Consider the following 23,953-nt stretch of genomic DNA (forward strand, 5'->3'; position numbering starts at 1 on the left):
TATGCATATGTGTTTTTAGTTAATGTGAATAAATACCTTAAAGTGGAATTGCAGAGCTATAGGGCAGGTTTATATTTAGCTTTATAATAAATTGCCAACAGTGTTCTAAAACGGTTGTAGCATTTTACAAGCCCACCAGCAATCTTTGTTCTTATTAGCAATGTGTGTCCCCACCTGTAGAATGTCTTTTCATTTTCTTAATGGTGTCCTTTGAGTTAAAAAACCCTGAAGTCCAACATACCAATCAATATTTGTCTTTTTATGGTTAGTGCCAATTCCAGGGGGTCTATGTTATGGCTCATTGTGGATTTTATATGTCTTTCCTTGATGACTGGAGAGTTTGATATTCTTTTAATATAATATTGGCTATTTCATTGGGAAATTTAGTTGCTTGTTTTCTTAATGAATTTTAACATCTTTGTTCTGTATATGAGTCCTCTGTCAGATACACACATACTGAATATTTTCTCACAGTGTAAGACTTGCCTTTTATTTTTTAAATAATGTTTTCCAAATGGCAAAAAGTGCTATGTTTTTATTAAAATGAAAGGATTTAAATATCAATAAAATATTTTAGTTTTATTAAACTCAAATTATTTAGTTTTTCTGTTATGGTTTGTGCTTTCTGTGTTGTAAGGGAATTTTGAAGATTTTTCTTATATTTGCTTCTATAAATTTTAGAGTTTAGCTTTTATGTAGGACTTAATTCATTTCAAGGACTTTTGTGGCTCAAGTTCTTTTGTTTTTTTCTTTCTCTGTCTCTTTTATGCGTATCTAGTTGTTTAGTGAAGCAGCTATCCTCTTCTTGTGGGACTACCATGACATTTTTGTTGAAATCAGTTGGCCATATTTATGTAGGCTTATTACTATACTCTAGTCTGTTGTATTTATCTGTTTTTCTGTCCTTTCACCAAAACCACTTATTGCAGTTTTGATGATAGGCATTCCAAGGTGAAGAACTTTGACCTTTCTCAAAATTACTTTAGTAGTCTAGGTCTTTAGCTTTTCCATATAAATGTTAGAATCACATTTTTCAAGTTCTACCAAAGCCAGCATTAATTTTGAATGTAATTCCATTGACTCTGTATAACATACTGGGGACAATTAACATCTCACCAATGTTGAATCATATAGTTAAAGAAAGTGGACCAGTGTTCTGTTCTGTGCCTGGTATATCTCTTCCCATGTTTACCATTATCATATTTCTGTCATTATATTTAAAGTGATTTTATCGTATATATAGCATGTACTTGAGTTTTACATATTTATTCAGATTAATACTACCTATTTTTAATTGGGGCATTTAGACAATTTATATTTAATGTAATTATTTAATTCTATTTAAATCTTCCTCTTTCTATTAGTTCTCTATTTTACCTGTTTGTTTAAAATAATCTCATCTTGTTTTCCCCTTCTCTTTTTTTAAACTAATTAAGCATTTTTATTAGTCTATTTTTCTCAATCATTGATATATATATTTTTTCAATTCTTAAAAAGCCTTTATTTTTTTTGGCATTTTTAAATTTTCACTATTTTTTAAAATTAAGGTATCTTTGATATACATTCTTATCAAAGTCTCACATGAAAAACATTGTTTTCCCCCATATTATCAAGTCCCCACCACATGCTCCATTGTAGTCACTGTCCACAGAGTCACTACTTGTCTTCTCTGTGCTACACTGTCTTCCCTGTGACACCCCCACACCATGTGTGCCAATTATAATACTCTTCTATCCCCTTCCTCTCTACCCACCCACCCTCCCACACTCCTCCCCTTTGGTAACTGCTAGTCCCTTTTTGGAGTCTGGGAGTCTGCTGCTGTTTTGGTCCTTCACTTTGCTTCATTGTTTTACTCCACAAATGAGGGAAACATTGAAATATGTTTAAACATTGAAAAATGTTTGATCTAGGATTTATAATGTTCACACTACCATGCCATAATCTATCTTTAATAATATTATACCACTTCATGTATAGTGTGTGAGCTTTAAAATCATATATTTCCACATTCCCATCCTATCCATTGGTGGTGATGGTGGTGTTTTAAATTTTATTTTTACATATGTGGTAACTCTCTAAAAATATTGTCATTTTTATTTCAAGGAGTCAGTCCTATTGTGAAGTACCTGAAAGAAGATAAAAAATGTCTTTTATTTACCCACATAATTATACCATCTAGTTTCTTTATTAATTTGCATGTATATGTGTCTCCATCTGGTATAATTTTCTTTCTTCTTCCTTTAACATTTTTTATAGGGTAAGCCCATTTTCAGCTGAATTTCACAAATTTTGTTTGTCTGAAATTCTTTTCTATCCCTGTTATTTCTTAAAGATATTTTTGCCAGATATGAAATTCTAGTTTGGCAGTATTTTTTTTCCATTCAGTACATTCAAAATATTGATCCATTTTCTTCTGACTTGTATAGTTTCTGATAACATTCTCTGTCATCCTTATCTTTATTCCTTGTGTGTTCTGTGCTTTTTTTTTCTTGCCTAATTTCAGGATGTTTTTTCTTTTTTTACTGGATTTTAACAATCTAGTTTGATGCCTCTTGCTGTGAGTGTTTGTGTGGGTGTGTTTTCCCTGCTCAGAGTGTGTTGAGATTCTTATATCTGTGTTTATAGTTTTCTTTGAAGTTGGAATTTGGGGGACAATGTTTATCCATGTATTTTTTTCCCATTTTCCTTTCTGGGACTCCAATTAAACTTATGTTACCTAATATTATCTAACAGGTCATTGGGGCTCTATTAAATTTTTTGAGTCCCTTTCTGTTTTTTTGCCTAAGGTCACTGGATTTCATTGTTTTGTCTTCAAGATCAGAAATCTTTTATTCTGCCCTAATATTTTATTTTCCATATCTTTCTCCATTATGTTTATGTTTTCTTTTAAATATATCTACTTATTTGCAGTGGTTGCTTTCACATTGTTGCCTACTAGTTCCATCATGTAGGTCTTTTTTTTTTCTATTTCTTTTTACAGATGTTTCAACCAGTTATTGATAATTCTGCTTCATGACTTGTCTAGAAATTTTTGATTGTGACATTCTGGATATTTTTATCATCCTTTTTAAAGAATGCTGAACTTGTAAGCACTCCTTTGATCCCTTCAATGCCCTTTTAAACTTTTCGCTATGCTGAATCTAGTGTAACCATTGCTCCCCTGATACAGGGGATACAGGGGATACTGTAGGTCCTCCTCCTGCAGTGACACCTCTCTGAGCTTTCCACTGATCGTGTCAGATGGTCACTGAGGCTTCTCCCTGCTGAATGAAAAGATGCTAAACCTCTACATTCCTGTGTAAGTTCAGAGAATTGTTCTGCTTATGTTTCCCTGTTCTTTCTTTGAAAATGTGTAGTTTTAATTTCCACATGCATACTCTGATATTCTTACGTGGACTTCTGGAGTCATTTTTTAATGTAACTCTCTACTTTATGTGAATCTTCCTTACAATTTCTAGCTTAAGCTTTTCTGAGCTTGGTTTCTATGTCCCCACTCAGCAGTTATCAAATTCTGTTTGGATTCTCCATCTTTGCCCTTGCAGTCTGCATATTGCCTCCGGGTAGAAATCCAGGGAGAATATAGGCTTACTTTGTTCACTTTCCTTCTCTGAAGATCGCAGTCAGGAGCTTCCTAATATCCAATGCCTGAAACTCTTTTTTCATATATTTTGTCTAGTTTTCTAGTTATTTACAGTTATTTTTGTTTGGTACTGCTAATCCATTTTGACTAGAAGTCAAAGATGATTTTCTTTTGCCATCTCCAGTTGTTGCAGTACAAGTTACTTAAGATTCTGTCATTTTTCCCCATTTAATTTCTTCAGTGTGATTGCTGCAAATCAATTGACTATACAAATATGGTTCTTTCTCTGGACTATAGATATGCTTGCTTTTTATTATGCTAATGCAATTATGTTTTGATTATTATAGCTATATATTAAATCACAAAATCAGGTAGCATAAGAATTTAAGGTACACTTTTCTTTCCTAAGATTGTTTAAGCTCTCAGATACTTTGCATTTTCACTTAATCTTATATCAAATTGTTATCTTTCAAATTTTTGCAGGAATTTCAATTTATATTGTTATAAATATATACATTAATTTAGGGAGAGAGATTATTTTAATAAATAGTATTGAGTTATTCAAATTATCAAAATTGTATGGTGCTTCATTTATTTAGGTCTTTTGTTAGTTTCATTTAGCAGTGTTTTTAGATTTTTCATGTAAAAGTCTTGTACATTTCAATTATTCCTATATATTTGATGTGGGTTTTTTTTATGATTTTATAAATAGCATTTTTAGAATATTGTTTACTTAGAATTTTATTTATAAGTCGCTTGCTGATAGTACATGGAAATACAATAGATTTTTTGTTTATTGACCTTGTATTTTCTCACAGACAATACCTGGTCCAATTTGGGGTCTTCTCTCCTCATGATGGATGCCACCTTAGAAACATCCACCTACCATTGCCATCTCTAGACATTTACCCTTATTATCATTTATATCTAAGTGAATGGCTGAAAGAAAGAGAAATAGGAGTTCTGTTTCTGTCTCCCTGAAGTCTTCTGGGAGGTTTCCCACCTAAGACCCAATTCTTCCCCTGTGATGAAAATTATAATTTGTTTTTTAAACTGGAACATTTTTAAGTCAAAAGTTATCACCATTAATAATTAAACAGATGTAAATCAGCATTGCAGATTGTTTGCAAAGAGAGTTGAAATGATTCATTCTATCCCTGTATGCTCACTATTTTGTAATGTGGGGTTGCTACTCCTCCCATCAAGAGGTGGAGTTATTTATTTCTCTATGCCTTGATTGCATTTCTACCACTTGAATATTGGCTTGATTTATGACTTCCATTGGCTAGTAGAATATGACAGGGAGGTATGTGGAAATTGTAGGCCTAGACCTTATGAGATCTTGCAGTTTCTGTTCTCATCCTCTTTGAATGTTATTCTAAGGCCACCACTTGAAGATACCAGCTCTAGGATGCTGAAAGATGAAAGGTCATGCATAGCAAAAAATAAGCTGGCCCCAGAACCTTCCTGGAACTATGGCCAGAAGCAAAGAAACCATCTTAGAACAGCTGGCTGCACTGACATTTCAGCTGACTGCAACTGCATGAAGAAACCCAAGTGATATCAGAAAAATTAGAATTGGGTTTTAAATCACTATATTTCAAAGTGATTAAATAACACTTGTGTGACTAAGAATATTCAGTGCAAACAAAGTCATGTGATCAATGTAATAATAACTTACAGAAATCCTTTTTGGGAAGACATCACACCTTTCACATAAAGTTATATTCTTTACCTTCATCATCTAAATCTAATAAACTGTGTGCTGAGATGTGACGTATTGTGTGTCTGTGTGTGTATCTTGCAGTAGTAGGGAGTTATAAAAATAAAAAATATAATAGATAAGGAGGAGAAAAGAGGTAGTTGATTATGAAAGCACTGTAACTACATCTCTCATAACAGAAAAATAACAACAAAATAAAATTGTCCCTCGTGATTTTTTTCTTTCTCTGACCCTAGCAAAGTGTTTTTCACGCAGTACCAGTTTTGAGCTCTTTCACTTGACCTCTTCTCCTCTGTAAGCTGCCACTCCCTTCTCTTCTCATTCTTTTTTCAGAGAAAATACATTTGATAACCATTTTGCATACAGACTGACACTGTCATTCAAGGACAGTCTTTGTCAAATAAGACCCCTCTCATCTTGATTGAGGTCTCAAGTATTCCCAGATTCCTTAGACCCTCACTTAGACATGGTCTCTTATATGTTTGCTTAGATGGGCTAATCACATTCACAGGTATGGGTTTTCCTAAGCTAACTCTCAGAAGACATCCATATTGATTTTATGGATGAATGTCTGATTTCATCAGTACTATGTTGGTCTCAGAAAGGATGTATGCTTATCTTTTTTTGCCTGTGAATTAGGAGGAAAAAGGAGGAAGCTAATGTGACTGAAATTTTCTTACTACATCTCTGAAGAAGTTTGCAGAGGATAATCCAGGAGCTGAATCTTGTAAGAACTACTGGAAAAAGAGGCCTGTAGTACAATGGTGATAGAGCAGAAATTAATCAAGCCATCACTAGTTTCTGAGAGGTCAGTACAGGGTATTAGGCATTGCATTTATCATTTATAATTATAATAAGAATATGGAAGGGAATGTTTAGTGACATTCTAGAACTTAGTTTCTTATAATGTTAAAGGCATAATAACAATATTACAATTATGTAAATCTTGAGACCACACACACACACACACACACACACACACACACACACACACACATACACACACATACACACTCCTTTCCTGCAAGGATGGGTTGGAATCAAGGACCAACACCTTCACTTTACCTGATGCTAAATTGAAGCTATGGTTGGGGAAAAGACTGAAAAATTTTGAGTGTAAATACTAGGCTCTTATCTTAGAATTGCCTCTCTCTTGCATGCCCAAAGCAGTACATTTATTTATTTATTTTTTTCATTCTTTCCCACTAAGTGATAGGATGCCAAAGGCAGAAAAGGGGATGGTTTAAGGAAAAAGAACTAATGACTATGCTGCTTTTAATATTAGCCTTAGGACAGGATATAAAAGGTATGTTGGTAGGCAATCAATGGCTTAGCCCAACTCACCTGTAGATTACATTGCTGTTGGGAGCTGCAACTGCAGCAAGCTTTTACAGAGCATGAAGAGGCGTCCTTCTGACTGGGGTGTACTCTCTGCCCCGCTCACCCAGAGAACTCGTCAAGGGGCCCAATGCAATGAGATTTAGTGATCTGTTGATCCTGTTTCTCTCCTCATTGTCTCTCTCTCTGTCTCTCTCTCTCTCCTTCTCCCTCCCTGTCCATTTCTCTGCATCTCTTTTGCTTTCAAATCTATGACCTAAATTTGGTTCAGGAAATATTTTTGCTCTGCCTTTGTCTGCATTAGGTTGCTCTTTGATTCCGGGTGAGATATAAGCCCAGGGCCATCTAAGGCTGATGACTCAATGGGGAACTGGAATCTACATTTAGACTTGTTGCTGAAAAATTCATTGAAATCACCTTGAAAATAAAGACAGAGTTTTAGCTGAGCCAAATTTTTGCATCTAGACCTGGGAAGATATAACATACAACTCCTGTGGATGGGTTAGGAGATATGTTCCAAAGAGTCCAAGTCATACAAAGGTTTTATAACATTAAGGAGACAAGCAAGAGAGACAGAACTTCAGAAGGGGTACATTTCATTTACATAAGATGTGTTATACAAGGAAAAGAGTTCAGGGGTGCAATATACATGCTGGCAAGCACCTGGCACAGAAGGAAATTAAGGGGAATGGTAAACATTTTGCTTGTCCTTTAACAGGAATGCAGATGCCAATCATGTGGCCTTTAACTTAATTAACATACATTTTCTATTTATTTGTGTTTTAGCTTTTCACGGGGCCATTTTAAGACTCCCAGAGTTAAAGAAAACTTCAATACTTAGGCCTTAGAAATCCTTTTGGTGGCACCTAGGATAGTGGGCCATTTTTCTTTATCTCACATATTATAATGAATATGCACATTTAGACTGTTATGAGCATGTAGTTGAAATTATTTGCTAGAACTTGTTAAAATATTAATAATGGGTTGAGAATGACGGAAGTTAAAAAGTACATGTTGCTTCTACAAAAGTCAGTGTGGTCTTGAGACGGAGAACTCTACCCCCTCTTTATCACTGGTGAATAAAGTTATGCTTGGTCAGGAAGGCACAGCTCTTGTAAAATTTTATTAGTGTTCAAGATCATTAACGGGAAGCAGAGGGGAAAAAGAAGTAAATATAAAGTGTCAGTTTCAGACAATCATAGACAAGTTCATTGGGCTGTAAATTAAATCAAATGTCCTCAAAATATGCAGACTGTAAAAGTGTCCATTCTCTGCAAAGCTGTTAAACTTTAAAAGGTCTTCTCAATTAAAATGACTGAAATGGTGAGTATTATGTCATGTTGCTGTGGAAAGAGCTTGCAGAAGAGTCTGTTAAAGTCCTGCATGCACTATTAAACTTTTTTTTTCTCATTAATACCCATTTCTCATTTGCTTATGTGATTTTGCCATATCCTTTGTGTTACCTTGTCTATGAATCTTACCCCAATTTTGAGTCATGATTAAGTGCATTACTATATCTATATTCATTAATATTCAAAGTCTCAGATGAGAGCATCCTGGCTGAGACTGGCTTGTGGTCCATCCATATTCTAATGGTCATAATTAGAGAGGCAGGTCACTGTGCCTCTCCGATATGACACACAAGGGGCATTGCCCCCAAAACCAAGTGTTTATATGCAGAAAGGTCAAAAGCTGGTAAATATCTACCACATCTATTACTTTGTTGGTTCAGTCAAAAATACATGCTGTTTCCAAGAGCAAGTAAGAAAACACATTGGTTTTCCAGATTTAATGCTACCAGCCAATTATTAGGGGCTGAATTTATTAGTTCAATTAAGAAAATTACATCTCAACTGTTGTAAGAATTGGGGTTCCTCATTGATTAAGCATGTAAGCATCTTCTATCAGTTTCTCAGATTTTTTTTTCTAAATTGATCCAACAGGAGAGTTAAATGAATTAATGATAGGACTCAGTAAATCTCTGCATTTCCTAGGTGTTTTATTTTGGGTGTTCTAAAAGTGATCTTGGCAGTTTAAATAGTGTTCCTCTCACTCCTGGTTTATTAGTATTCCTTCATTTTTCAAAATTGGCAGAAGGGATAAGGAGCCAAAGTGGTAAAACTGGAAGTTCCTGTGGATACTTCTCTTAATCATATGCTCATACTAAGGAGAAATAACTATGGGAAGGTGTAGGTATCTAGAATAGACTGAATAGTGGCCCCCAGAGATGGCGACCTCCTAATTCTCAGAACCTATAAATGCTCTTAGAGCAAAAGGGATTTTTCGTATGTGGTCAAGTTAAAGATATTGAGATGGAAAGATTATCGTGGATTATCCAGATGGGTAAGGCATAATCACAAGGGTATCCTGCAAGAGGGATGTGGTAGCAGTCACAACCAGACAGAAAACGGTGTGCGATGAAGATGAAAGTAGAGGGACAGAGAGAAAGTGATTTGAAGATGATAAGCCACTGACTTTGAAGATGGAAGAAGGCGATAGGACCAAAGGATGTAGATGGCTTCTGGGTCAGTAGTGTTTGAAGAAGACTATGTTGCTTTTCATCAGCTTTGGTGCATGCCTTGCCATACAACACAAGATTTAGGTGGCCTGTGGATGGTAGTGGGCACAGATAACTTTTTTCTTTTTTTTAATTAAGGTATCATTGATATAAACTCTTATGAAGGTTTCACAAGGAAAACAAGGTGGTTATTACATTCACCCTTATTATCAAGTACCCCTTATACCCGATTGCAGTCACTGTCCCTCAGTGTAGTAAGATGCCACAGAGTCCCTATTTGTCTTCTCTGAGCTACACTGTCTTCCCTGTGACCCCACACATACCATGTGCACCAATCATGATACGCTACAATCCCCTTCTCCCCCCCTCCCCACCCCGCCTCCCCCACCCCTACCCTTTAACCATTAGTACCTTCTTGGAGTGAGTGAGTCTGTGAGTCTGCTGCTGTTTTGTTCTTTCAGTTTTGCTTCATTGTTATACTCCAAAAATGAGGGAAATCATTTGGTATTTGTCTTTCTCTGCCTGACTTATTTCACTGAACGTAATACCCTCTAGCTCCATACATGTTGCAAATGGTAGAATATGTTTCTTTCTTATGGCTGAAGAGTATTCTATTGTGTATATGTACCACATCTTCTTTATCCATTCATCTACTGATGGACACTTAGGTTGCTTCCATATCTTGGCTTATAAATAGTGGTGTGATAAACATAGGGGTGCATATGTCTTTTTGAATCTGAGAAGTTGTTTTCTTTGGGTAAATTCCTAGGAGTTGAGTTCCTGGGTCAAATGGTATTTCTATTTTTAGTTTTTTGAGGAACCTCCATACTGCGTTCCAAATTGGTTGAACTAATTTACATTCCCACCGGCAGTGTAGGAGGGTTCCCCTTTCTCCACATCCTCGCCAGCATTTGTTGTTCTTAGTCTTTTCTATGTTGGCCATCCTAACTGGTGTGAAGTGATGTCTCATTGTGGTTTTAATTTACATTTCCCTGATAATTAGTGATGTGGAGCATCCTTTCATGTCCCTGTTGGCCATCTGAATTTCTTCTTTGTAGAAGTGTCTGTTCATATCCTCCCATTTTTTAATCAGGTTATTTGCTTTTTCAGTGTTGAAGTCTCTAAGTTCTTTATATATATATTGGATATTAACCCCTTGTTGGATATGTCATTTACAAATATATTCTCCCATACTGTAGGATGCATTTTTGTTCTGCTGATTGTGTCCTTCACTGTACAGAAGCTTTTTAGCATGATGTAGTCCAATTTCTTCATTTTTTTTTTGTTTCCCTTGCCCGAGGAGATGCATTCAGGAAAAAGTTGTTCATGTTTATATTCAAGAGATTTTTGCCTATATTTTCTTCTAAGAGTTTTATGGTTTCATGACTTATATTCAGGTCTTTGATTCATTTTGAATTTACTTTTGTGTATGGAGTTACACAGTAATCCGTTTTCATTCTCTTGCATGTAGCTGTCCAGTTTTGCCAACACCTGCTGTTGAAGAGGCTGCCATTTCCACATTGTATATCCATGGCTCCTTTATCGTATATTAATTGACCATATATGTGTGGGTTTATATCTGGGTTCTCTAGTCTGTTTGATTGGTCTATGGGTATTTTCTCGTGCCAGTATAAAATTATCTTCATTACTGTTGCTTTGTAGTAGAACTTGAAGTTGGGGAGTGTAATACCCCCAGCTTTATTCTTCTTTCTCAGGATTGCTTTGGTTATTTGGAGTCTTTTGTGGTTCCATATGAATTTTAGAACTATTTGCTCTAGTTCATTGAAGAATGCTATAGGTATTTTGATAGGGATTGCATTGAATCTGTCTATTGCTATAGGCAGGATGGCCATTTTGACAATATTCTTCCTATGCATGAGCATGGGATGTGTTTCCATTCATTGGTATCTTCTTTAATTTCTCTCATGAGAGTCTTGTAGTTTTCAGAGTATAGGTCTTTCACTTCCTTGTTTAGGTTTATTCCTAGGTATTTTATTCTTTTTTGATGAAATTATTTTCCTGATTTCTCTTTCTGCTAGTTCATTGTTAGTGTGTAGGAATGCAACAAATTTCTGTGTATTAATTTTGTATCCTGCAACTTTGTTGAATTCAGATATTAGATCTAGTAGTTTTGGAGTGGATTCTTTAGGATTTTTTATATACAATATAATGTCATCTGCATACAGGGACAGTTTAATTTCTTCCTTGCCAATCTGGATGCCTTTTATTTCTTTGTGTTTTCTGATTGCCATGGCTGGGACCTCCAGAACTATGTTGAATAAGAGTGGGGAGAGTTGGTATCCTTGTCTTGTTCCCAATCTTAGTGGAAAATCTTTCAGCTTCTCGCTGTTAAGTATAATGTTGGCTGTGGGTTTGTCATATATAGCCTTTATTATGTTGGGGTACTTGCCCTCTATATCCATTTTGTTGAGAGTTTTTATCATGGATGGATGTTAAATTTTGTCAAATGCTTTTTCAGCATCTATGGAGATGATCATGTGGTTTTTGTACTTCTTTTTGTTGATGTAGTGGATGATAGTGATGTATTTTTTGAATATTGAACCATCCTTGCATCCCTTGAATAAATCCTACTTGATCATTATAGATGATATTTTTGATGTATTTTTGAATATGGTTTGCAAATATTTCCTTGAGTATTTTTGCATCTGTGTTCATCAGGGATATTGGTCTGTAATTTTCATTTTTTGTGGTTTCTTTCCCTGGTTTTGGTTTTAGAATGATGCTGGCCTCGTAGAATGTTTGGGAGTACTCCCTCCTCTTCTACTTTTTGGAAAACTTTAAGGAAGATGGGTATTGGGTCTTCACTAAATGTTTGATAAAATTCAGCAGTGAAACCATGTGGTCCAGGTATTTTTGTCCTTAGGTAGTTTTTGGATTACCGATTCAATTTCTTGCTGGTAATTGGTCTATTCAGATTTTCTGTTTCTTCCTGGGCAGCTTTGGAAGGTTGCATTTTTCTAGAAAGTTGTCCATTTCTTCCGTGTTATCCAGTTTGTTTGTGTATAATTTTCCGTAGTATTCTCTCATATTTCTCTGTATTTCTGTGTTGTCTGTAGTGATTTTTCCTTTCTCATTTCTGATTCTGTTTATGTGTATATACTCTCTTTTTTTCTTGATAAGTCTGGCTCTGGGTATATCTATTTTGTTTATTTTCTAGAAGAATCAAATCTTGCTTTCATTGATTCTTTCTATTGTTTTATTCTTCTTGATTTTATTTATTTATGCCCTAATATTCATTATGTCCCTCCTTCAACTGACTTTGGGCCTCATTTGTTCTTCTTTTTCTAGTTCCATTAATTGTGAGTTTAGACTGTTCATGTGGGATTGTTCTCCTTTCCCGAGGTAGGTCTGTATTGCAGTATACTTCCTTCTTAGCACGACCTTTGCTGCATCCCACAGATTTTGTGGTGTTGAATTATTGTCATTTGTCTCCATATATTGGTTGATCTCTGTTTTTATTTGGTCATTGATCAATTGATTATTTAGGAGCATATTATTAAGCCTCCATGTGTTTTTGGGCTTTTTCATTTTCTTTGTGTAATTTATTCCTAGTTTCATACCTTTGTGATCTGAGAAGCTGATTGAAACAATTTCAATATTTTTGAAATTACTGTGGCTCTTTTTGTGGCCTAATATATGATCTATTCTTTAAAATGTTCCATGTGCACTTGAGAAGAATGTGTATCCTGGTGCTTTTAGATGGAGTGTTCTATAGATGTCCATTAGGTCTGTCTGTTCTAATACATTGTTCACTGCCGCTGTGTCCTTACTTATTTTATGTCTTGTTGATCTGTCCTTTGGAGTGAGTGGTGTGTTGAAGTCTTTTAAAATGAATGCATTGCATCCTATTTCTTCCTTTAATTCTGTTAGTATTTGTTTCACATATGTAGGTGGTCCTGTGTTGGGTGCATAGATATTTATAATAGTTATGGCCTGTTGTTGGATTGACCCCTTTATCATTATGTAATGTCCTTCTTTGTCTCTTGTTACTTTCTTTATTTTGAAGTCTGTTTTGTCTGTTACAAGTACTGCAACTCCTGCTTTTTTCTCCCTGTTAGTTTCGTGAAATATCTTTTTCTATCCCTTTACTTTCAGTCTGTGTATGTCTTTGGGTTTGAAGTGGGTCTCTTGTAGGCAGCATATAGACAGGTCTTGTTTTTTTATCCATTCAGTGACTCTATATCTTTTGATTGATGCATTCAGACCATTTACATTTCAGGTGATTATCGATAGGTATGTACTTATTGCCATTGCAGGCTTTAGATTCATGGTTACCAAAGGTTCAAGGTTAATTCCCTTACTATCTAACATTGTAATTTAACTCACTTAGTATGCTATTACAAACACAACCTAAAGGTTTTTTTTTTCCTCCTCCAATGTTTATATATTAGGTATCATATTCTGTACTCTTTGCGTATCTCTTGATTGACTTTGGGGGTAGTTGATTTGATTTGGCATCTGCTTAGTAATTAACTGTTCTACTTTATTTGCTGTGGTTTTAATTGCCCTGGTGACATCTATTTAGCCTTAGGAATACTTCCATCTATAGCAGTCCCTCCAAAATGCACTGTAGAGGTCATTTGTGGGGGGGGTAACTTCTCTCAATATTTGCTTATCTGCAACCCTCCTTCAAATTTAAATGATAACTTTGCTGGGTAGAGTATTCTTGGTTCGAGGCCCTTCTGCTTCATTGCATTAAATATATCATGCCACTCCCTTCTGGCCTGTAAGGTTTCTGTTGAGAAGTTCGATGATAGCCTGATGGGTTTTCCTTTGTATGTGATCTTTCTCTCTCTAGCTGCTTTTTAAAGTCTTTCCTTATCTTTGATCTTTGCCATTTTAATTACTATGTGTCTTGGTGTTGTCTTCCTTGGGTCCCTTGTGTTGGGAGATCTGTGCACCTCCATGGCTTGAGAGACTATCTCTTTCCCCACATTGGGGAAATTTTAAGCAATTACCTCCTCAAAGACACTTTCTATTCCTTTTTCTCTTTCTTCTTCTGGTACCCCTGTAATGTGAATGTTGTTCTATTTGGATTCTCTCAATATTCTTTCATTCTTAGAGTTTCTTTTTTTATCTCTGTGCCTCAGCTTCTTTGTATACCCCATCTCTAATTTGGGCACAGAGAATTTTAACAGAAAGGTGAGTCCCTTCTAAAGATGGAAAATAGAAACATAAGCAATATGGTTATGTTAACAGGAGTACCCAAGTGGACATGACCTCTGGAGGCTGTTCAAATCCAGCCCCTTGCATGATTCCTAATACAGGTGATAGAACAAGACATGTTTCTGTTTTTGAACATGACCAGATACTGAAAAATAAGAATTACTGAGTCATGGGTGGAACATGAAGGAAAAAAAAAAAGAAAAAACTGCAACTTTTGAGAAACTGAAATGTAAGGCAGGTTTTGAAGAGCTTATATTAAAGGCACAGAAAGAGTAAGACCTACTGTTTTACTAATGGTTTGCTTTAAAATGAAATGATGTGAAGTTACAATATACTGAATAATAATCTGTGAAGTTTCTGATTGGCATACAGGAGAGAAATAGTTTCTACTTTATGGTTATATTAGAATAATTACAATAGAAGTATAAATTAATCATTGTTTATTCATGCTATGGTCTGCTTCAGTCCTCTAAAACCTAGGTTCAATAAGAAAATATAATAGGGGAACTGCATGTTGATGCTGGGATTCCCAGATGTAAGAGAGAAAGTGTATATTTTGGGCACTGCAGTCAGCCTCATGAGATGCAAAACACGTGGCTAATTGACATAGATGCTTTATCTAGGATCAGATCCAGTCCTTCCCATGAGTTATCTAATTAGTGGCCCGACAGGTTGGGGAGCAGCTTTTCATCATTCTTCCAGCATGAGTTCTGCACATTAAAATATTCCATAGGGGATGCTTTCTAGTGCACATGAGGTAGGCATGGGAGCTGACTTTAAACATTTGTGTTTACTTCAGTAATTTCCTAGCACCAGATAAGGGGAGCAGAACTTGAAAGGTAAGCTAATTTACTTAGTGAGATAAGGCATTCTCTGTCCATGATGATTCTTTTGGTTGTATAGAAGTGAAGCAGCACTGAAAAACCATTACAGAACCTTGTCTACCTGTACTATGACTTTTCATGAGCATCTTAGGAGGAACCCTTTACCAGAAATAGAGAACGTAAGGTATATGCAGAAATTGTAATTAATGTCATTGTACAATATTTAAATCCTATATTCCTCAAATTATCATAGATGGTGGCAGGATGAGTGTAACTAATGTGACGCTGAACCAATGGGAGAAGAGTCAAAATGTCCTGGGCTATCTGGCAGAAGGACATTGGTTTTAGTAATAGGTTCTAAAATGTTTGTTTGTTTAAATTCAAGAAATGCCCATTGAGCAATCATCATGATTCCTCTATGGAGTCAGTGCCCCCTGGTGGCAGCAATGTATAAAATCAGTGACACCAAACAAAAGGAATTATAGAAACTTATAGCTAAGGAAAAATAAGGCAGATTGTGAAAGAGTGCTTTATAAGGATTTTCACCAGTTTATAGGAAGAATAATTGGGTTATGAACTCCTTGGAGGGGCAACCACACAACTGAACTTAGATGATAATACAATTGTGTTCTGAAGGATTTGGTAAAAGTTCACAAAGAAGACTGTGGGGGGAGAAGAGGCAGGACATCCTTGAGTGGGTCCATAATAAAATTGTTCCTTGTTAAGTGTCTGTTGTATTGTCAATTCTTTCAGATTAGTAGGTCACAGTTTCTTAAGATAGAGTAAGTGCAGATACAGGACAGACCTCATTTCCTGGGTCTGTCATGTCTACTCATACCCTCTCGAAGTTGAAACTTTTATTCCCATTTTACAAATAAAGAAATTGGTAGTCATAGAGATGAAGGTACTTGTCCAAGGTCCTATTCAAGTTGTTGATAAGCCCGTAAAACAGACCTAAGACTGTCTAGCTTTATCTTCTGACTGATGTCCAGCTTTGACCTGACACTTGAGATTTATTTCACCCTCAGAATTTTTCTCTTCATCAACATGTCCAGTGTTCATGGTCATTAAAACATTCCCCCTTTTCACAACCCTAAGAAAAATATCCATTATGTAGGTACTTCATTGTCAACATTAAATACGTAGGTAATTAAGTTGTTTTTCTCACAATGGAAAGAAATGAACAAATCAGCATAAGGTAGTGCTCTGGTGCGCTTCAGGGGAAAACCATTAAATGATACTGAGGAGCGTCCCAGTCATCCATCTGCGGAGGGTAAACTGTCCTAAGCACAAATGGCCTCAAAAATGTCTCCTCAGTCCGTTTCCTTGGTCAACAACTAAATTGTGTTTTTGCCATATGACCCAAGTCTCCCTGTTGCCTGTTACTTTCTCACATCAGCTGCAAATTTTCTATAGCCTGATTTTAAATCTCCAAATCAAATCTTCACTTTATCGCTAGTTCAGGAGATTAAAAAGTGAACCTTCAGGCAGCAGTTAATAAGTAATTGTTTATTTAGCCGTCATGTCAAGAGTGAAGTTCACAACCAATTCTCCAGAGGTCGACTTTAGAATTCACTTAAATACTGCTCTGCCATCTCCAAGTGAATAACTACTCAGTTGTTTCCTGAGTTTGATTAAGGTTACAGTAATAATTGTCCACTTCCTGTAATTAAATTGAACTTCCATTTAAGAATTGTACTTACTAACAGGTATTTCTATCTCATTTTCCTTTTACCTAATCTAAAGAATTAGTACTATTTATTGAATACATATTATATGCTAGACACTATGTTTAAACATGTGTTATGAATTATATTGGTAATTACTATTTCCTTAGTGTATAGGTACTATTATTATATCCTTTTATACAGATGAGGAAATTAAGGCTTATAAGGGCTTAGCAAAATTTCAGGTCTACACAGATAAGTCATAGCATACCAAGTCCTCATGTATTTTGCAATTTCAAAGCCCTTGTTCTTAATTACTCCACATGACCATATTTTGAAAACAATATGCAGGTTTCCTGGTAATACTTCCATATTTATGTTTCTTTAATAACCTATCATTCATAAGCATGTTGGGTGGACTGGATACTGTGATAGATATTGAAGATATAAAAGTAGTAAATTACTGCTCAGAAGCAGATCTAGTTATAGAAAGGAGGAGAGGATATACAAATAAAAATTTAAGAAAAATAATGTGATCAATGTTTCTATAGAAATATAAACAAATTGCTTGGAAGTAGAAGATTGAAAGAGATAAATTCCAATGGGCTATTAGTAGAGTTGCTCCAGCAGTTTAGAGGAGAAGGTGGAATTTGTAGTTACTACTGCCTTAATGGGTCAGTTCTGGAGCACCACTGTGAATTAAGGTCTGTCTTGTAACTGCTCAACCAGGCAAGTAAGGGAAGTACTGTGGCAGGAAGTTTCACCTCTGTTTTTCACTGGTAGAGCAATTTACTGGTTGTTATTCTAAAGACCCAAATGTAAAATGCATATAATTTTAACATAGCCAGGCCATGCACCAGGGAAAAAGAAATAGTGTGTATGGAACCAGGCATTGGGAATGAACTCTGAGGACACTAATCCACATGCCTTACCCTTGCTCACATTCACACATCTTTCTCTTTCTCTTTCTTGCATCTGTATAATTCCAGAGTTGTTGGGTCAGACAAGCTTCTGCATAAGCCATAAGCTATGCCGAAAGCTAGCTCTTTCCTGAGACATCCTAGATCCTGATGTAAACTGAACTTGTTCCATTCTCATAGCTGGTTTCCTTCTGTCAGTCACTGACAGCTTTCCTTGAATGCTGATCTTGGTAGCCCATCAGAGATTTTAAGGGATAGGAAAGACCAATCTGACATCTTTTGAATTGGGTCTTACAAGATGTACAGTTTATTTTCGTTTTTGTTTTTCTATAAATACTTAATTTTATTTCAATGATTAAAACCTGAAATACTTCAGATGGGAAGGAAGTTGAGTGCCATTAGGTACAGACCCTTCCTCACCTTTCCAGTGCAATGCGTTAGTGCTCTGTATTTCCCAACAGTGGTCAGCAAAAAGATTCCTCCTGAAATTTGCAAGGCTTTTTTAACAATATCTCTGGCTTACCCTTAAGATATTCTGTGTCTTGGTTTCTGTTTTCGTTCTGGATTGTGACCCAAGTGTTGCTGGGTCATCCAGTGCACTGGATACTTGGCTGGCCAGATTACAAAAAGAGATAAACCTGGTGATGGGACTTGATGAGGCAGGAAAGCTACACTGAAATTCCTCCTGTTGGTCTGTAATTTCAACAGCCACATGGTTGACTGTTTCCAAAGCTAAGCCTACGTAATGGTGAAGGCATATACTGAGCACATTTAGCACTTCAGGAAGCATCCAAAACAATGAGTAACAGATTTCTTTTTCAAACAAGCACTGGCACAGTCTGTTTCCTTATTGGAAAAAAAAAAAGCACAGTGACTAAAATTAGTTCCGAAGTGTTTAAGAGTTACTTGAAACAACAAATAAAGAACCATAAAATAGCTTGAAGAAAATAAAAGAATGTTATTTATCAAAACTCTGGAGGTACAAGGACTTTCTAATCTTTAGAGGAGCAGCAGAACGGGCAAAGGAAAGAATCGATATAGTTGACTAAATAAAAATTAAAAGCTACTGTATATCCACTAAGAAAAAAGTTCAAGCAAACACATAGCCAAAAATAAAAGAGAAATAAAACATAGTATTATGCCGAGTGAAGTATGGCAATTTCAAAAGGTCACACGCTATGTGATTCTATGTAACCTTCTCAGTGATACAGTTATAGGGGATGCAGGACAGATGAGAGTTGCCGGGGCTTAGGAATGGGAAGAGGGGATGGGTATTGACTACAAAAGTGTAACATATGGGAGATCTTTGTGGTGATGGAATAGTTCTGAATCTCGATTGTTATGAAGCTACACATATGATAAAATGCATAAAACTAAAATATACAAATATTGTACTGATGTCGATTTCGTGGTTTTGAAATTTTACTGAAGCTCCATAAGATGTAACTGTTGGGGGAAACTGGGTGAAAGATATACTGCACCTCTCTGCTACTTTCTCTACCATTTTTACACTGTCCTGTGACTATAATTATTTCAGAATTAAAAAAATTTAAAAATTAATGAATAGTTTAAAATTTATTATTGATTCTACAATGGTGCTATCCAATAGCTGTATAATTTGAGCCACAAATTCTTAAAAATTTAATTTTATTGAGATATAACACTGTGTAAATTTAAGGTGTACAATATGGATTTGATAACATATTGATTACAATATGATTATCACCCAGTGTTAGCTAGTCCCTCTATCCACAAATGTAAATTTAAATTTCCTAGTAGCCACATTAAAAATGGGTAAAATAATTTTATTATTTTATCTAAGTCAAACATTCAAAGTACTCTTGATTTTGGCATGTAATCAATAAAAATATTCAGACATTTTACATTTATATTTCATATTTTTCATACTTGAAATACTGTTTTGAGCCTCCAGGGTTTTAGAGATTCTTTAATTTAATGTCCAGCTCTGTACAGTTTTTTTTTGGATCCAGGGATTCTAGGATTTACTAAACACATCAAAATCACTTATTCCTTAAACTCTGGATGCAGAAGAAAAAGAACACAGAGCTGGGGTGGGACCCACCTCAGCTTTCTCCCTCCTTTCCCAACCTTCCTGCACACACACCCTCCCCCAGTCTGAAGGCCCAGGCACAGTGGGAGGGCAGGTTGTGAGATACACAAACTCAGATCCCCACAATTCCTCCACAGGAAGTCCTTCCTTATGTCTGCCTACTCCCATGCCTGCTTTAGCCTCAGTGCTTTCCCCAGTAGAGCCCAGGGTGTGTGTAGAAGTGATCCTAGAGCACCATTTCCCCCAATAACCACAGGGCTCACTCCTTCAACTCCTTTAGGACTTAGATCAAATGTTACCACTTGGGAAAGCCTACCCAGAGAATAACATTTAAAATTATAATCAGTTCCTTCATCTTTCCTGCCTTTTTTTCTCTTATTCACTCTACTTCTTGACACCCCAATTATTTACCTCTGTTGTTTTGTTGTTTATTCCATGTTTTCTGTTAGCATGTAAGTTCCATAAGGGCATGGATGTTTGCCTGTTTCAGTTTGATGTACCCCAAACTGGCTAGAATAATGCCTCACTCATAGTGCATGCTAAATAAATATTTGTTCATAAATTAAACATATTTAAAAATTTTCAGTCTCTGTTATGTCTATTGGAACAGATAGTCAATCGTTGTGGATAATATGCTGTTCTTTTTCAATAGGATGTTCCTTTTCGATAGTGTAGCTGCAATTAAATTAAACGCCCAGTATTTGAGGAAATAGATACATTTATTTAATGTTGCTTAACAGATTGTGTCCTTTCCCTATTTCATGGCAAAAGGCCCAACAAAGCTTCAGGAAGAGAGTAAAGTGGATTGGATCTCTTCCTTTTGGGGATGTAACATTATTAGATACCTTTGATGGATCAAGTTAGTCCTATCTTAGTTCAACTGGCTGGATGACAAGCAATAGAAATTCACAAAAAGGGAGGGGAGAGTCAGGCATGCTTAGCTCTATGTTTAAATGGTCTAAGAGGAATGTTATTCTCCTGGCAGGGCTTGTGGCTTAAAAGATGGCGTCTTCATACCCAGCCACTCTGGCCCATTGTGAGACTATAGAAGCTAATGAATACATTGGGACCCCGGGCACACACTGGTGACCCTAGCTGAGGACAGCTCTAAGGAGAAGACGATTCCCCCTCTTAATCAGAAATAAAAGATTATTGCTGACCAGCAATATTGGAAATGCTTTAACCACCACTGAATCAGACAAGAATTGTATCAAACAGTAGGGACCACATGATTGTCAGCACTGATGGCAGGCAGTGGATTCTTTTTGAGAATTAACTAGAGTTTCTAATTTTTCTCTGTGAGGAGCAGAGAAAACCAGGATTAGATGATTGTGCTGACTCAACTCCCAGATTTTTTTAAATAAAGAGAAGACAATCATGGGAAAAATAAATGATACTCTTTTCATGGTGATACTCAAAGTCATATGTTTTAGATATTATTTCCTTCCTTCCTTCTAAAATATGAGGAGGGAATGCCTTTACATTAAAAAAGGTATTTAGCTTTAGCATCAATTAAAATGGTGAAAAATTGGAAATAACCAGAGTGAGTAATGATTAAGTAGAGTATTCTCCACTTCGATACTATATCTATAGCACCTAGAATATCATTTATTACATAGATGGCAAACAGTGTGGGAAGGAGCCCGATAATTTGTATTTCTAGCAAGTTCCCAGGTGATACCCATACTGCTGGTCTCAAGACCATATTATTTATTTATTTATTGCAGTAAAGTTGATATACAATACTATGTTGGTTTCAGTTGTACAACATAGTTATTGGATACTTATATACATTACTAGATGCTTGCCACAATAGGTGTAGTGATCCCATTTTTATACCAAGATATTATAGTATTATTAGTTAAATTCTCTGTTTTACTTCCGTTCCTATGTCTATGTCTAACGTATTTTGCAATTTGCAGTTTGTACCTTTTTATTCCCATCACCTATTTCCCCTATCTTCCTACCCCCTTCCTTATAGTAACCAACAGTCTGTTGTCTATATTTGTAGGTCTATTTCTTTTTTGTTTGTTTTTTAGATTCCACACGCAAGTCAAATCATATGGTATTTGTCTTTCTCTGCCTGGCTTATTTCCCCTTGTATGATACCGTCTAGGTCCATCCATGTTGTTGCAAATGGCAGGATTTCTTTCTTTTTATGGCCGAATAATATTTCATTGTGTATATGTACCACATCTTCTTTATCCATTCATTTATTGATGGACACTTAGATCGCTTCTGTATCTCTGCTATTGTACATAATACAGCAATGAGCATAGGTGTACATATATCTTTTCAAATTAGTGACTTTGTATTCTTCAGGTAAATTCCCAGAAGTGGACTAGCTGGGTCAAGACCATATTTTGAAAACTACTGATCCTAAAGGATGATTAAAAATATATAAAACATAAAATTATATCTAGAAAAAGTATTAAGCAAGTAAAATTATGCCAAGAAGATGTTGAGAATACAGTATTAACAGTAATTCTCTTTGGGAAGTGGGATCATGGTTTACAGTTCTCTTCTTTCTACTTTTCTTTAATTTTCAATTTTCTTTGTGGTCATCTATTACTTTAAAATGGAAAATTTAAAAAGTCAAGCAGTTTAAATGTAAAAACAAAAGCAAAACAAAATGTGATGAATACACAGATTTTCTGTGAAAAGGCACTAAGGACATTCAGAGGGAAGAGTGGTGTCAGGATTCCTATGGACCTGTAGATCTGCAAGATACAGAGGCAGAGATCCTACCCCTTATCCTAAGCAGGCTATGTGATGTTGGGGAAAAAAACATCTGACTGATATCCAGTTTTCTTATCTGTACATGAGGTTATCCTTGATATGCACTTGATAGAATGCTTGGCTCATAATAGTGGTCCCAAAGAATTTAAATCTCTTCCATGTACATACCCCATCTTCACCTATTCCATTTTCTCTGTATGCTTCTGTTTAGGTGCCCATGGGCTCCAGCCTGCACCATTTGTGCAGTCCTTTAACTATTCTTGTCCCCAGCTTCATCTTCATATTTGTTAACTAAGCCTAAAACATGCATCTCATCAACCTAAATACCTGATAAAGAGTCACTCAACTTGGAGACAAGCCAAACCCAAATGGAAAAGGAAGCTTTTTCACTCCTACAATATCTGCATAATAGTGATTATAATGTTTCAAATATTTCTCCGTGCATGGACTAATGGTGGTCCAGTCTCTACAAAACATTGTTGCCATGTACGGTGCAATATGGACTTTCCCCCAGACATTGACTGCATATCCAAAAATGGAGACATATTTGCAGATAATGTCTTCATTGTCCATGAAGGAGCACATATCAGTGGAAGTTAAGTAGTGAAAATGTTTAGAGGGAACAAAATTTAACTAAGCTCCTTAGTTGTCCTCTTGATTCCTTAAGGCCCTAAGTGTTGGAATTCATTTTCGGTGAAGCTATCATTTTCTGTCTAAATACAGTCAGATAGTTTACATTCAATGGCAAGTCATAACTATAGTCCTGCATGATAGTGGTAACTTGAAATACATCCTTTTAGAAGTAGTTTCTTAAAGGAGATGTCCTTATGACAGATGTGGTGATTCTCATAATTATTAGGAAGGCAGAAGCTCAATTCTCTAATTACAGTTCCATAGCAAAAGACCTTTACCTATAAATAATCACAAGATAATTTCTAGATGATGCTAGAAAAGTTTTCATGTTGAAAGAATATGCAGGGCTTGTAGTCTAAATAGCTACTGAGTTGACATTTCTGCTTGGAGAAGTTGGTTTGTTCTGGCCAGTAAGTGCGCAACGTGAGAAAAATTGAGTAGTATAAGGGTGTAGTCTTAGTTGTGTAGTGCAAGGGTTAGTCTTAGTTGTGGAGATTCAAGTTCTGCTTCCAGCTTTACGACTTACTCAGCAGAACATGGTAAAGTCATCAACTCTTCCTTGTCTCATTTCCTTTTACTGTGAAACAGAAGTGAGAAGGGTAGAAATTAAAATTTAATTGACTACTATAATTTGGATACCATGCTGAGCACTAAATCTGTCTCTGACTGTGCCTCTGCCTGTCTATGTATTTTGAGGCCTAGAGACCCAGATAGAGACACTCACATCACTGGTGAGCAAGTTAAGACTCAACT

The sequence above is a fragment of the Manis javanica genome, chromosome 11 (genome assembly GCF_040802235.1).
Source record: "Manis javanica isolate MJ-LG chromosome 11, MJ_LKY, whole genome shotgun sequence".
NCBI lineage: Eukaryota > Metazoa > Chordata > Mammalia > Pholidota > Manidae > Manis > Manis javanica.